This window comes from Bubalus bubalis, chromosome 2 (genome assembly GCF_019923935.1).
Source record: "Bubalus bubalis isolate 160015118507 breed Murrah chromosome 2, NDDB_SH_1, whole genome shotgun sequence".
Taxonomy (NCBI): Eukaryota; Metazoa; Chordata; class Mammalia; order Artiodactyla; family Bovidae; genus Bubalus; species Bubalus bubalis.
Genome location: NC_059158.1, coordinates 47,781,758 through 47,794,461, shown reverse-complemented (window position 1 = coordinate 47,794,461; position 12,704 = coordinate 47,781,758). Strand labels below are relative to the sequence as shown.

Here is a 12,704-nt window from a genome sequence, read left to right as displayed (position 1 = left end):
AATCTTTCCCAGCATCAGAGTCTTTTCCAACGAGTCAGTTCTTTACATCAGGTAGCCAAAGTATTGGAGTTTCAGCTTCAGCATCAGTCCTTCCAATGAATATTCACGACTGATTTCCTTGAGGATTGACTGTTTTGATCTCTTTGCAGTCCAAGGGACTCTCAAGAGTCTTCTCCAACACCACAGTTCAAAAGCATCAATTCTTTGGCGCTCAGCTTTCTTTATAACCCAACTCTCACATCCATACATGACTACTGGAAAGATCATAGCTTTGACTAGACGGACCTTTGTTGGCAAAGTAATGTCTCTGCTTTTTAATGTATTGTCTAGGTTGGTCATAGTTTTTCTTCCAAGGAGCAAACGTCTTTTAATTTCATGGCTGCAGTCACCATCTGCAGTGATTTTGGAGCTCAAAAAAATAGTCTGTCACTGTTTCCATTGTTTCCCCATCTATTTGCCATGAAGTGTTGGGACCGGATGCCATGATATTAGTTTTCTGAATGTTGAGTTTTAAGTCAACTTTTTCACTCTCCTCTTTCATTTTCATCATTCTGCCATAAACATGGTGTCATCTGCGTATCTGAGGTTATTGATATTTCTCCTGGCAGTCTTGATTCCAGCTTGTGCTTCATCCAGCCGGCACTTCGCATGCTGTACTTACTCTGCATATAAATTTAATAAGCAGGGTGACAATATACAGCCTTGACATACTGCTTTCCCTGTTTGGAACCTCTGTTGTTCCATGTCCAGTTCTAAATGTTGCTTCTTGACCTGCATACAGATTTCTCAGGAGCAGGTCAGGTGGTCTGGTATTCCCATCTCTTGAAGAATTTTCCAGTTTGTTGTGATCCACACAGTCGAAGGCTGTGGAAGTAAAGTAATCTAGTGATCTACACAGTCAAAGGCTGTGGAAGTAAAGTAATGTAAAATAGATAGCTAATGAGTCTCAGTGAACTCCGGGAGTTGGTGATGGACAGGGAAGCCTGGCGTGCTGCGATTCATGGGGTCGCAAAGAGTCGGACATGACTGAGCGACTGATCAGATCTGATCTGAATGGCAAGTTGCTGCATAGGGAGCTCAACCCTGTACTTTGTGATACCCTGGAGCAGTGGGACGGGGTGAGGAGGAGGTTCAGGAGGGAGGGGACGCATGTATACTTGTGGCTGATTTGTGTTATTGTTTGGAGGAAGCCAATGCAATATTGTGATGCAATCATCCTCCAATTAAAAATGATTTTTTTAAAAAGGCCGTTAATCTTGCAATTATCTCCTGGAATAGCCAGCCTCAGGGAGGGGATATATTGATTTCTTCTTCCGTGAAGCCATTCACAGGTAGACAGAGTCAAGACGTTTCCCTGAATAAAGGCACTTTGGTTTAACATTCAGGCCGACCGGCAGGGTTCCCTGAGGCAAGACATTATGTATATTTAGGAGATCCAACCAGTCCATCCTAAAGGAAATCAGTCCTGAATGTTCATTGGAAGGACTGATGTTGAAGCTGAAACTCCAATACTCTAGCCACCTGATGCGAAGAGCTGACTCATTTGAAAAGACCCTGATGCTGGAAAAGATCGAAGGCTAGAGGAGAAGGGGACAGGAGAGGATGAGATGGTTGGATGGCATCACCGACTCAATGGACATGGGTTTGGGTGGATTCTGGGAGTTGGTGATGGACAGGGAGGCTTGGCGTGCTGCAGTCCATGGGGTCGCAAAGAGCTGGGCACGACTGAGTGACTGAACTGAACTGAACTGGTATTCTTTTAGTGAACAAAATCAAGTAAAGGTTAAAGAGACAGATCCAACAAGGAGCCAGATTTTGTTCTTCCCTGTAACAAGCACAGGGGACTCTGCTTCACATACTGTAACAAACTAAATTGCCGGAGGGGGCAGATATATGTGTGTGTGTGTGTGTGTGTGTGTGTGTAAGTGTGTAACTGAATCACTGCTGTACACCTCAAACTACCACAACATTGTTAATCAACTACACTCCAGTACACGGTAAAATAAAAATACAATGACATCCCTTATCTCACCCCACCTCGGCGCCCACATTTGACTCTGAATCTTCTCTCTGCTTTTGGATTAGCAGTGTGTCTACTGAGTAAATAGCAGATAACTAAGAACTGAGTGATGATACGTTTTTCACTTTTCAAACATGGGAATGGCATTTAACTTCTCCCAGAGCTTCCAGACTGGGCTATCACACACTTGTTGGCTGCCTTTCCCTTTGAACCTGGAGATTTTTCAGCAGAGGTTGTGGTTAGCAGGTGGTATGGATCCCGTGGGAAGTGAAAGCAGGTTCTGAAAATGACCTTTCCATTCTTTAAAGCATTTCCTTTCCCCATAAAAATTATAGATTAATCTAATTAGGAGTATGTAAATCAGCTGTCTCCTTCCTCTCCTCTTCGTCTGTTGCTCTGCAAAAACCGTCCTTCCTCTGGAAATGGGAGAAACTGATGTAATTGTTCTCTGCTGAGGACAATGCAGGGCTCCAGGCTCCTTGCCAGGTACGTTTCCTGCCAGGCCCTCTCCTTCACTCTGTTTAATTATGAGCGATTGTTTGGGCTACGATGTGAAGAAATATTAGAGAATGGAAAAAAAAGAGGAGCAGAGTTCAGAATATCCTGCTGTAACTGATTCATGATTTGGCAAGAACCCTTCACTAGATTTTATGCTTTAGCCTTGTGACGGGATCCCAGGGAGCAACCTTGCCATATAAGCACATAAAGCCCAATTCTCTGGTTTATTTTGAAAAGGGCCAAGAAGAAGCATTTGAAAAATGCAGGAATAGCATCAGCCAGCCACAGGGTGAAGCTCTGTTTTAGTCACGGGCAGTGCCCTCCTCTGAGGGACCACGGTTATTTTAAACTGGATGTTGGCACCGCCTATATTTAGCTGGTGTGTCACATCTTAGCTCTTATTTTCATATATCTGACATACTTCCCGCTTTGCAGGAGGCCCTGATTTGCTCTCATGGGGAGTGCTCAGAGAGGGACATGGAGCTGAGCCCTGGGAGGCAGGTGAGGACAGAGGCTTTTATCCCAGGTCTGGGTCTGAATCCAGCAGCCCCATTGCAGAAGCATCAGGTGACCCCTAGTAGGAGAGGGGCTGAGAGCGAGACGGTTTGAGGCCAGAAGATGAAGGTATTTATTTTTTCTGTTTTTTGATTAATAAAGTGAAAGACTGTGGATGAAAAGTGCCACCTGTCGTATCAGTAAACAAGCGACGTTGCAGCCCATCAAGCCTTCACATTACAGTCACCCCGACGGTGAACCCCCAGGGAACTCAAGATGGAAAGAGGGTGTCCACATGGAACATCGGCCACTGCAGCCACCTGCCCCCTCCAAGGGTGCATCTGAGGAGACAGGGTGAGAACGCTGTGAATACTGGCCCCAGACAGCTGAGGTACATATCAAAGGAGTGATTTCAGGGCACCCAGACTCTTGCGTCTTTCCATACCGAGAAAAGCATTAAATTCCTTAATTTGAGATGTCTGGTTTTCTTTAATCAACAGTGATCTCTTGATGTTCTGTCTACCTGGTCTTTGTTGCAAAACCTCCATCTATCCTGGCTCCCCACTTACCTCTTAGGAGCAGTCCTTTAGAGCTATCCGAGATGCTATGTCCCAGGCTTAGGTTCTCAGAAACTCTGCCAGAGAAAACGGAATTCTCAATTTTTAGGTTTGTTTGTTTTTGGGTTGACAAGACAAATACAGAAAAGCATAATAAGAAATTTTAAATTGCCTGGTCCCCTACCACCTGGAGATAACACCTGTGAATCTTCAAGGCTTTTTCTGTGCATATATTTGTGAATAATTCCGAAGATTCAACTAAGCTGTTTTGTTTTCAATTGAAACATATCATGAGCATCTCCTTTGCTATTAATTCAAAGGCAACAAGTCTTAGTGACTGGGTGTGATTGCATTTAGCAGCCTTAACAAGCATTCTGAATATTAGAAGGTTTTGTGTAATATATGTTGTGGTTCTTTTAATTGTGTTTATTTGAGTATCATTGAGGTTGAGCACTGGTTTTCATACTTAGGACCATTTCTAATTGATTAGAAAGCTCTTTCTCTGTTAAACATATTAGCACATATTTTGCACTTGTTTGCCTTCTTATTTTGTTCAGGGTTCTTATTTTTTAAGGTAGGAAGATTTGCAACCATTTGTGGTCACATACATCAGTTTTTTTCTTTACCTTTTCTTCTGCTTGTATGCCCCTCAAAATCTCTGGGCGCCAAGAGCATGCATGTTTCACCCTCTTTTTCCCAGCTTTTCCACAGACATGGTTTTACATTCAGTTCCCTCTTACATCTGGAATTCCTTTCGCTGTGTGATGTCAGGAACGCTTTGAATTGTCCTTGCACCTGTGAAATATTCTTTTCTGTCTCGAATCGACTTATATCTATTCCCACACCTTGGGCACAGTGATTGAACTTCTTATAACTTTGTAAAATGCCTTCATATCTGAGGAGAAGTATTCCCTCTGTTTTGCTATTGTTTTGGAATGTGTCTGGCTATTTATGCCTGTTGAGTTTCTTTTGATAAATTTTATAATAATTTGGTCAAATGTCCTCTGGAAAATTTTCCTCTTCAGGAACATAATGTTTCTTTCCATTCACTATATTCTTCCTTGATATTTTTATAATTTTTCTCACCCTTTTGTAATTTTTCTACCCTCAAGACAGGTAGTCTGGGGCGGGGGGAAACAAAAACAAACAAAAATTAATTTAGTGTTAAAAAATCAGCTTTGGGTGAAAATAGAATGCAATAGCTGATGTTGAGACATTTGAGCTGAATATAGCAAAGCAGGAGTTTTACAAGATATTTTGCCAAATATGTCAAACATGATCAGATATTTAAAGCCCTCTATAATTTAATGTGTTTACTGGGAAACTTTAATAAGCTTTCACCTTATTGTACGGCGAGTGCAGAGAAAAAGAGAGCAAGCTGGGCAGTCAGGGAAGAAAAGGAAATTTATTAAAGAGAAAATGAGGGGGTGACTGGCCTTTAAGAAGAACCAGTGTCCTCCCTTTCTGATGGGGTCTTTCTTATACTCTGACAATGAAAAAATCTCTGAAGGGATGGTTAATTTTTAGCCTGTAGCTGAGTCCTGCAGTCATATAGCTGGAGGCCTGTAATCTGGTAATCGCGTAGCCTTGAGAAGGTAGACTCCAGCAGGAAAACAGAATGTTGCTTGGGCAATTTGGTCAGTCTTAAGGGTCACCGTGACTTTATCCTTTGTTTACGAGGTTAACGTAATAAGCCATTTTAACAATGGGCCCCATTGTAGGCCCTATCACTTATGATCTTACATATCCAATCAGAAAATGAAAATAATCATTCTGTTAACTGATTATCCCTTCTTTACAAAGCCATCAATGGTTAAAATAATTTTTTTTAGCTTAAATGAATGTATTCAATTCAATCAAAGGGTCTAGTTAATAAAGATGACCAAAGTAGTTGTTTCTGGATGGTCAGCTCATCATTCTGGATTTATAATTCGTGCTTGTTTACATTGATTTCTAAGTAACTTGAATTCAAGCTGGTTTGCTTCCAAAGATGGAAGAAAATACTGTGTTGCCCATTCTGCAGACACTCTCAGTAAGGAATGAACAAGATTTATATCAGAGGCCTTATGTTGGCTTGCTTCTACCCAAATAGTTACAGGTAAGTGAAATGAATGGTAAACTAGCACATATTTGAAGAATATTGTAGAGGATGAGAATTAGGCACCACTGTGAATTTGTCTTCCTCAGCATTGTTGAGGACAGGAACAGGAAATGCCCCAGGTGACACTTGCTGACAGGAGATTAATGGTAGGAAGTGACCTTGAAGCTTGTTTCCAAGAAATGCAAGCAAACTTTCCCTGGCAGCTGAAGGCAGATCATTCTGAACCAAAGGGAGGTGTGAATAAATTTTAATGGGAATGAGAAGAGGGTGTGGAGTGAGGTTCCCTGTGTGGCTACCTGCAATTTTAATCAGGTGACAAAATGGTCACTACCCTGCACCTTAACCAAGAGTCCTTTCAGCCACAGAAAAAACAAACCACTTAGTATTTAGCTTTTTCCACTGTCATGAGTCAAGATGTATCAATATGCATTTCATCTTTATCTAAAATGATTATAAAAATGACATTTTATCTCTTTGTGATGAATCTACAGATGTACAGGACATCGCTTTAAAGTCTATAGATGCAGAGATTTAAAATTTGATTTTGTCTATTCCATGAATCATAAATTATAGATAAACAAATGGGGGAATAATTGTCAAGGGTAACAGTCTTCTAGAATAGTTTATTTATCTTAATGTTTAAAGTTATTTATAAAATATGAAAATATAAACTCTGTACATCCCACCCCAAGCCTCACCTTGTTGAGTCATAAGAGACATTGTTGAGAAGTTTCTGACTAGAGTGTTGAGATTAGTGTAAATTCAAAATGCTCGATCTCACCGAACAGTGTTTTAACCAAAGGAATGGTACTCCAATGTTCCTGGGTGTTGACGAGGCACCTTTAAGAATTACGTCACTCCCAACCAGTAGAAAATGGGATGAATGGGCTTACACAGTCAGGATATTTATTATCTCACATAACAGGTCCAGAGGCAGATGCTCCAAGCAGAGCAGTCTTTGGCTTCATCCTCTGGAGTCATCCTTTCTGCTCTGGCTTCATTGTGTTGGGAGGGGTTGGCCATCTCCCCTTGCTGTCTCAGAGCATCATTTCCAGACATGAAATTATCCTGTGGAAGAATGTGCCTGCTTTCTCTTATTTCTGTTTTTTGAGAAGGTGGAAAATTCTTCCAGAAGTCCCCAGAAGACTTGTCCTCACATCTCATTGGCCAGATCTGGGCCACGTGCCCACTCCTACATGAATCACTCATAAGGGAAGTAATGTGACCACTCTGGGTTTAGACTAATCAGGGTTTGCATTCTGAATTACATGGGGCTGAACAAGCAAACAAAATTAGGGTTATACCAACAGAAAAGAAGGAAGAGGCTGTTGACTGAACCACTAGGAATAGAGAGAGAGTTCCCATTTACCACACATGCAGGATAACTAGGGAATAATGGCATTTTAAATCAGCTCTAAATATTTTAATATTGATTTAAGTAAAAAGGGAAATCTACTAAAGTTACATGTTTCTGATGTGCCGTTAAATTTTGTATTTACTTGGGAGATCACAGAGACCTTATATCTTCTTGAAATGTTTAGCTGCCAATCTAAGTGTATCTTGGAGAAATTATGATTTTTGTTAAATTAAGGTAGAATATATACAAGTGCATTTCTAGTAGTACAAAGAACACCCCCAAGCCCTAGAATCACCACTAGTCCATTGTGATTGATCAGTTCTCCTTCTAAAAACAAATTGGCCTAGTGGAAATGAAACTTCTTAGAAACGATTGCTTCTTCGGTTGCTAAGTTTACATGCTTTTTTTCTTGCCATGAAACAATTTTCCACTCATGGTACTGTGAAACACTCATCTGGAAGAAACCTGCGTTTGTCCCTCTGAGAGGTGCTGGCCTCAAGTTCAAACCAAATCCCATCAACCTAATTGCTCCTGCCACATGGCCTCAGGAGTGAAGAATTCTCCCTTTGTTTGCAAGCTGACAGAGGGGCAGGGCCCCCAAGATGTATGGCTCGCAAGAGAAGAGAGAAATCCTACCGCACACGACACCCTCCTCCTGGTTTAGTTGCTTTTCTGGCTCTGCTTGGTTCTGCATTTGGATGTTGATGTGTTTTACAAAACATATTTCAAGTGGGAGCAGCCCAGTCTCACTCCTGATCCGCAGCTTCTGAACATTGACATGATCTCAACCACCAGACAGTCGTCAGATTTTCCTGTTGTAAGACTTGGCCTTCAGAGCCGAGGGCCTGCCCTTGAGCGGGCCCAGAGGTCTCCCTGGTTTGCAGAGGGAGGTGCTGGGTGGAAAGAGGCTGCACAGGCTCAGCCCTGGAAGGCTGGGCTGCACTCAAGATTTTGCCTCTGAGTCAGACTGTCTTACCTTTTAGTGCTTTTGCATTTTCATGTTTCCTCTCATTGCGCCTTTCGTACCTTTCATCTTTTTTTTTTTTTTAAATCCCTTTTTGTTCTATCCCAATGTAGTCTCAGAACAGGAATCCAATATACTCAACATACAAGGATAAATGCTACAAGGTTAGAGACACATTTGCATTCATCCATCCCTTGCATTTTCAAGTGAGACAAATCTCTAAGTCAAAGGATGCATGTCTAATTGTGACATTTTAGTCTTCAATGAAAGTCAGTAAAAAAAGGTTTTCTTTCTTGTTTTTTTTTTCTTTTTCTTTTTTTTCTCTCTTTTGAGGGATTGGAAATTTTCCTGGGACCTTGAAATCCTCCCATATACTGAGATGGTTCCTAGTAAGAGAGAAGGGGCTCTGTTGAGTGAAAACAGACTGGGAAAGAAATGATTATTACAGATGATATAAAGGTTCAGAGTCCAAGTCGCAGATCAACGAAACAGCTCTGCACCCTACCCACCTGCGAGGCTTTGACAAGTGAGAACCATGTTGGAACTCACGGGCTATGATTTTGAGTGGTCCTCTGGCTTTATTAGCAAACCAGACTATTGGGGATAAATTTTACATTAGGAATATCTTAGAAAATCCCAAACACCATATTCATGTCCTACCTATAGTCAAAGCAGTGGGGAGGCAGCTTACATTAAAGAAGATGTGCAAGTATAAACAATGGAATATTGCTCAGCCATAGAAAGAATGAAATAATGCCATTTGCAGCAATATGTGTGGACCTAGAGATAATCATATTAAATGAAATGTCAAATAGTGAAAGACGAATATCATATGATATCACTTAAATGTGGAATCTAAAAAAATGATACAAATGAACTTATTTACAAATGAGAAATAGACTCACAGATAGAAAGCAAACTTATGGTTAGGTGGGGGAAGGGATAAATTAGGAGTTTAAGATTAACATACGCACACTACTGTGTATAAAATAAACAAGGACCTACTGTGTAGCACTGGAAACTGTACTCAACATCTTGTAATCACCTATAATGGAAGAGAATGTTAAAAAAGAATATATATTTGTATATACATATACATATATATATATATATATATATATATATATTTAGGGTTTTCCTGGTGATTCATTGGTAATGAATCTGCCTGCAATGCAAGAGATGTGATGTTCAGTCCCTGGGTTGGGAAAATCCTCTGGAGTAGAAAATGGCAATCCACCCCAGGATTCTTGCCAGGAAAATCCCATGGACAGAGGAGCCTGGAAGGTCTATGGGGTCACAGAGTTGAACACGACTGAAGCTACTGAGCACACATGTACGTTTTTAACTGAGTCACTTTGCTGTACACATGAAGCTAACACAATTTTGTAAGTCAACTATATTTTGACAAAATTAAAAAAAAAAACACTCAAGCAATAAAATAATGAAACCATTAAAACAAGAGAAATAAAAAGATTTAAGAACCAAGAATTTATAGGGTAAGGATATGCCAGAAAATTATTTACATTAAACTATTCTTTGGAGCATAAAACTTAATTCTGACCTCAGAATCAAAAAGCAGGTGAGAGGTACACAGTTCTCATGATCTTCCTTGATCATCCATAAGGAGAAAGAAACCTAGCTTTCAACTCAGGAAGGAATATGTCATGTAGGACTTTATTTGGGAAACAGTGAAAATACACAAGAAAAGATAATTTATTCCTAGAGAGTCCTTTTGGTCAAATGCGGATAGCTATTTAAAATTATTAGAGATTTGAGCAGTTTGGGGACAGAGAATTTTGTGGTGAGCTGTAAATGTTTTTTCCTGATAAATTTGACTCCTGACTATTTAGGATTCCTGAGATTAAAGGAGGCAACTGAATCTATTTTAAAAACCTGAAAAAGTATTTTCTGGAGTGTTATCCAGGAGCAAGTTTACATGACCCAGGCCCCTTGGCATGCTCTCTTGGGGAAGGTGCTTTACACAACTCTCCTCCTCCCCATGCAGCCCTGGGGTGGGGCATTGGCTGTTCAAGCATTCAGTTTGCCAGTGACTCAGAGACAAAAATGGAATCAAATACTTTCTTGAAACTTGTATAGTCCTTGTATAAGCCTGAAAAAGGTGCCCAATAAGAGCTATGGTGAACGATTGTGCCTTGAGCATGAGACAGCAGAACACTTGAATTTCTGAGTCTTTTTTTTTCCTGGACTCTTTAAAGAGAGAGATAACATCTAGCAACTTGGGTAGAATAAATTCAGAGCTGCTTTTGCTGTGTAATCTTTACCCAGGGAAAAGCAAACTGTAGCCCCAAAAGCCGTCCAAGAGAAACTGAGAGGCAGCGGGCTCGGCTGTCTGAGAACCAGGCAGGGCTCGTGGTGGGAAAGCGGGGAAGCACACAGCCCTCCCAGCAGCTGCCCTGGGATTCAGATGGCTTTGCTCTGCATGGAGATAAGTTAGATTTATGGGAGGGGTCTCCCCAAAGAGTCTAAAACACAATCCCTTCTCCTGGTCAAACAGGAGAGTCATTCATCTGTTAACAACATCCAGGAGAAAATGGCCCTTGAAGATGGTATCTGGGCAAAAGCATTATGTGCCGGTGAAAGGAGCTCCTTGTTCCCATGGGGGTGGAGGAGTCACTGGGACTTCTAATTCTCTTTTCTGAAAGGTCGCTGCCTAGAATTTCTCATTTACAGTATGTGACTCGGCTACTTCTGCCAAGATCTGTTAGTACTGTCTCAATGGTTCCCTTTGCCAGTTCGAAAGAATTTCACCTTAATGAGGGTCTGGGACCCTGAAGGGCTCATCATCGCCAATTCAGGGGACAACTGGGAGAGACACATGCTTTGTCAAAGATGTAGATGCTTGTTCTTTCCATTCTAGTGAAACCATACAGCCTCATTATGCTCATAATGCATTTATCTTGGCTGCTGACTGAGGGAATGCTTGCTGATTACATCAGCCATCGACTCATGTTCAGTATAAGCTCTGAGTGAGGCCAGGTCAGTCCAGCTCAAATGATCTGCCCTGGCCAGTAATTATTTTCCTTTTGATCTAATTATTCTGACTTGTCAATTATTAGGATATGGCCATTTCTTTTAATAGCACCACCCTAGAAGGTGGGATTTTTTATTTTTTTTGACTATTCCATGTGGCATATGAGATGTTAGCTCTCCCACCAGGGATCAAACCCATGCCCCCTGAAGTGGAAGTGTAGAGTCTTAACTATTAGACCACCAGGGAATTCCCTGGGCATTGCTTTTAAATCAGAGGTTCTCAGATTCCTGCTCTAGTTCTCAATCCTGGGAAGGCAAAATGCCCCCCGGGGGTGTGGAAATGTGTATGTGTATATGTGTGTATGTGTATATGTGTGGGTATGTGTGTGTATGTGCATTTTGGATTGTCCCAATCAGATTTTAGTAGGCAGAGGTCAAGGATGCTAATAGCCCTGAAACCTGTAATACAGACCTATACAAGCAAGAACTGCATTACCAGAATGTCCCCGATAAGAAATACTGCCTGATATCTATCTTTCAGACCCAGGTTGGGTCCTTCTAGGGTCCACTTAAGTCCAATTAAGTGAGCAAATATCCTGAAATTCACAACCAGTTCATATAGCCACAGGTGACCAACTTCAAAATATCTCTCAAAGTGAACTGTGATACAACAGGGGTCACCTTGTATTCAGTAAGAAATACATATATTGAAGTCTTTAATATTTGCTAGTGGTGTGACTTACACCAGATGTCTTAACATCTGAAGCCCTGATGTCTAGCTCAGTAAAATGAAGGTATAAAAGCCCATCTTGCGCAGCTATGAGCATTAAAACAGATGATAAATGTTTGATCACATGGTGCTCATTGTGCCTATATGGCCTAGGCTCCTGCTGTCTGGGACCCTGACTTAGAAAGTGAGGCTGAAGCCCCAGAAGATCAAGGATCTCTCAAAGCACACATGCATTTATTAGTTTAGGGAAGACAATCTGTTTCTCTATTCAAAGCTGCACAAAACATGAAATAATTCTCCAGGGAGTTACTACTGATCTAGTCTCCTCTGGCCATCGGTCCTGCCTGGCCCTGGTGGAGATTCAGGGCAGAGAAGTTTCAGAGGAAAAGGGAGAGAGACAGAGTTTGTCTTTAAGTTGACAAACTACCTCATTCATTTTATTTAAAACTGCGAAGTGATTCCTAATTCTTGTACTAACCCTGGTGGGTCAGAGGATAAAGAATCTGCCTGCAGTGCAGGAAACCCAGATTTGATCACTGGGTTGGGGAGATGCCCTGGAGAAGGAAGTGGCAACCCACTCCTGTATTCTGGCCTGGAGAATACCATGGACAAAGGAGCCTGGAGGGCTACAGTCCATGGGCTCGCAAAGAACTGGAAGTGACTTTCATTCATTTTTTTGCGCATTTCTTGTAGAAAATTGAGAAAATAGAGAAAAGTGAAAAGAAGAACATTTAAGGCACTTACAGGCCCACAGAGGGAGAACCGTGAAAAACATTTTGGTGAATTTCCTTCACGTGTTACTACTGACATATAAGTTTACAAAAAAAAAAAAAAAAAAAAGACTAGCATGACACTTGAGACACTTTCTTCTTCAAGTGACACAGAGTTGCTTGCAAGACTCTGTCCTTCCAGTTGGGCTGAATTTGCCTCTAATCTGTGTTTGGTCATCTGGTGAGCTGGAGGGTTCTCTGGGTAGTGTGAGCTGGTGGGC

The 12,704-nt window shown here is 41.3% G+C and overlaps 1 long non-coding RNA gene across 1 annotated transcript; it reads left to right on the top strand.

The window, feature by feature from the left end:
• Positions 1 to 2,689: 2,689 nt before the first annotated feature.
• LOC123330379 lies at positions 2,690 to 3,487 on the top strand. The gene is made up of 2 exons (XR_006546245.2): positions 2,690 to 3,019; positions 3,176 to 3,487. It is a non-coding gene; the product is annotated as an uncharacterized LOC123330379 (long non-coding RNA).
• Positions 3,488 to 12,704: the final 9,217 nt, after the last annotated feature.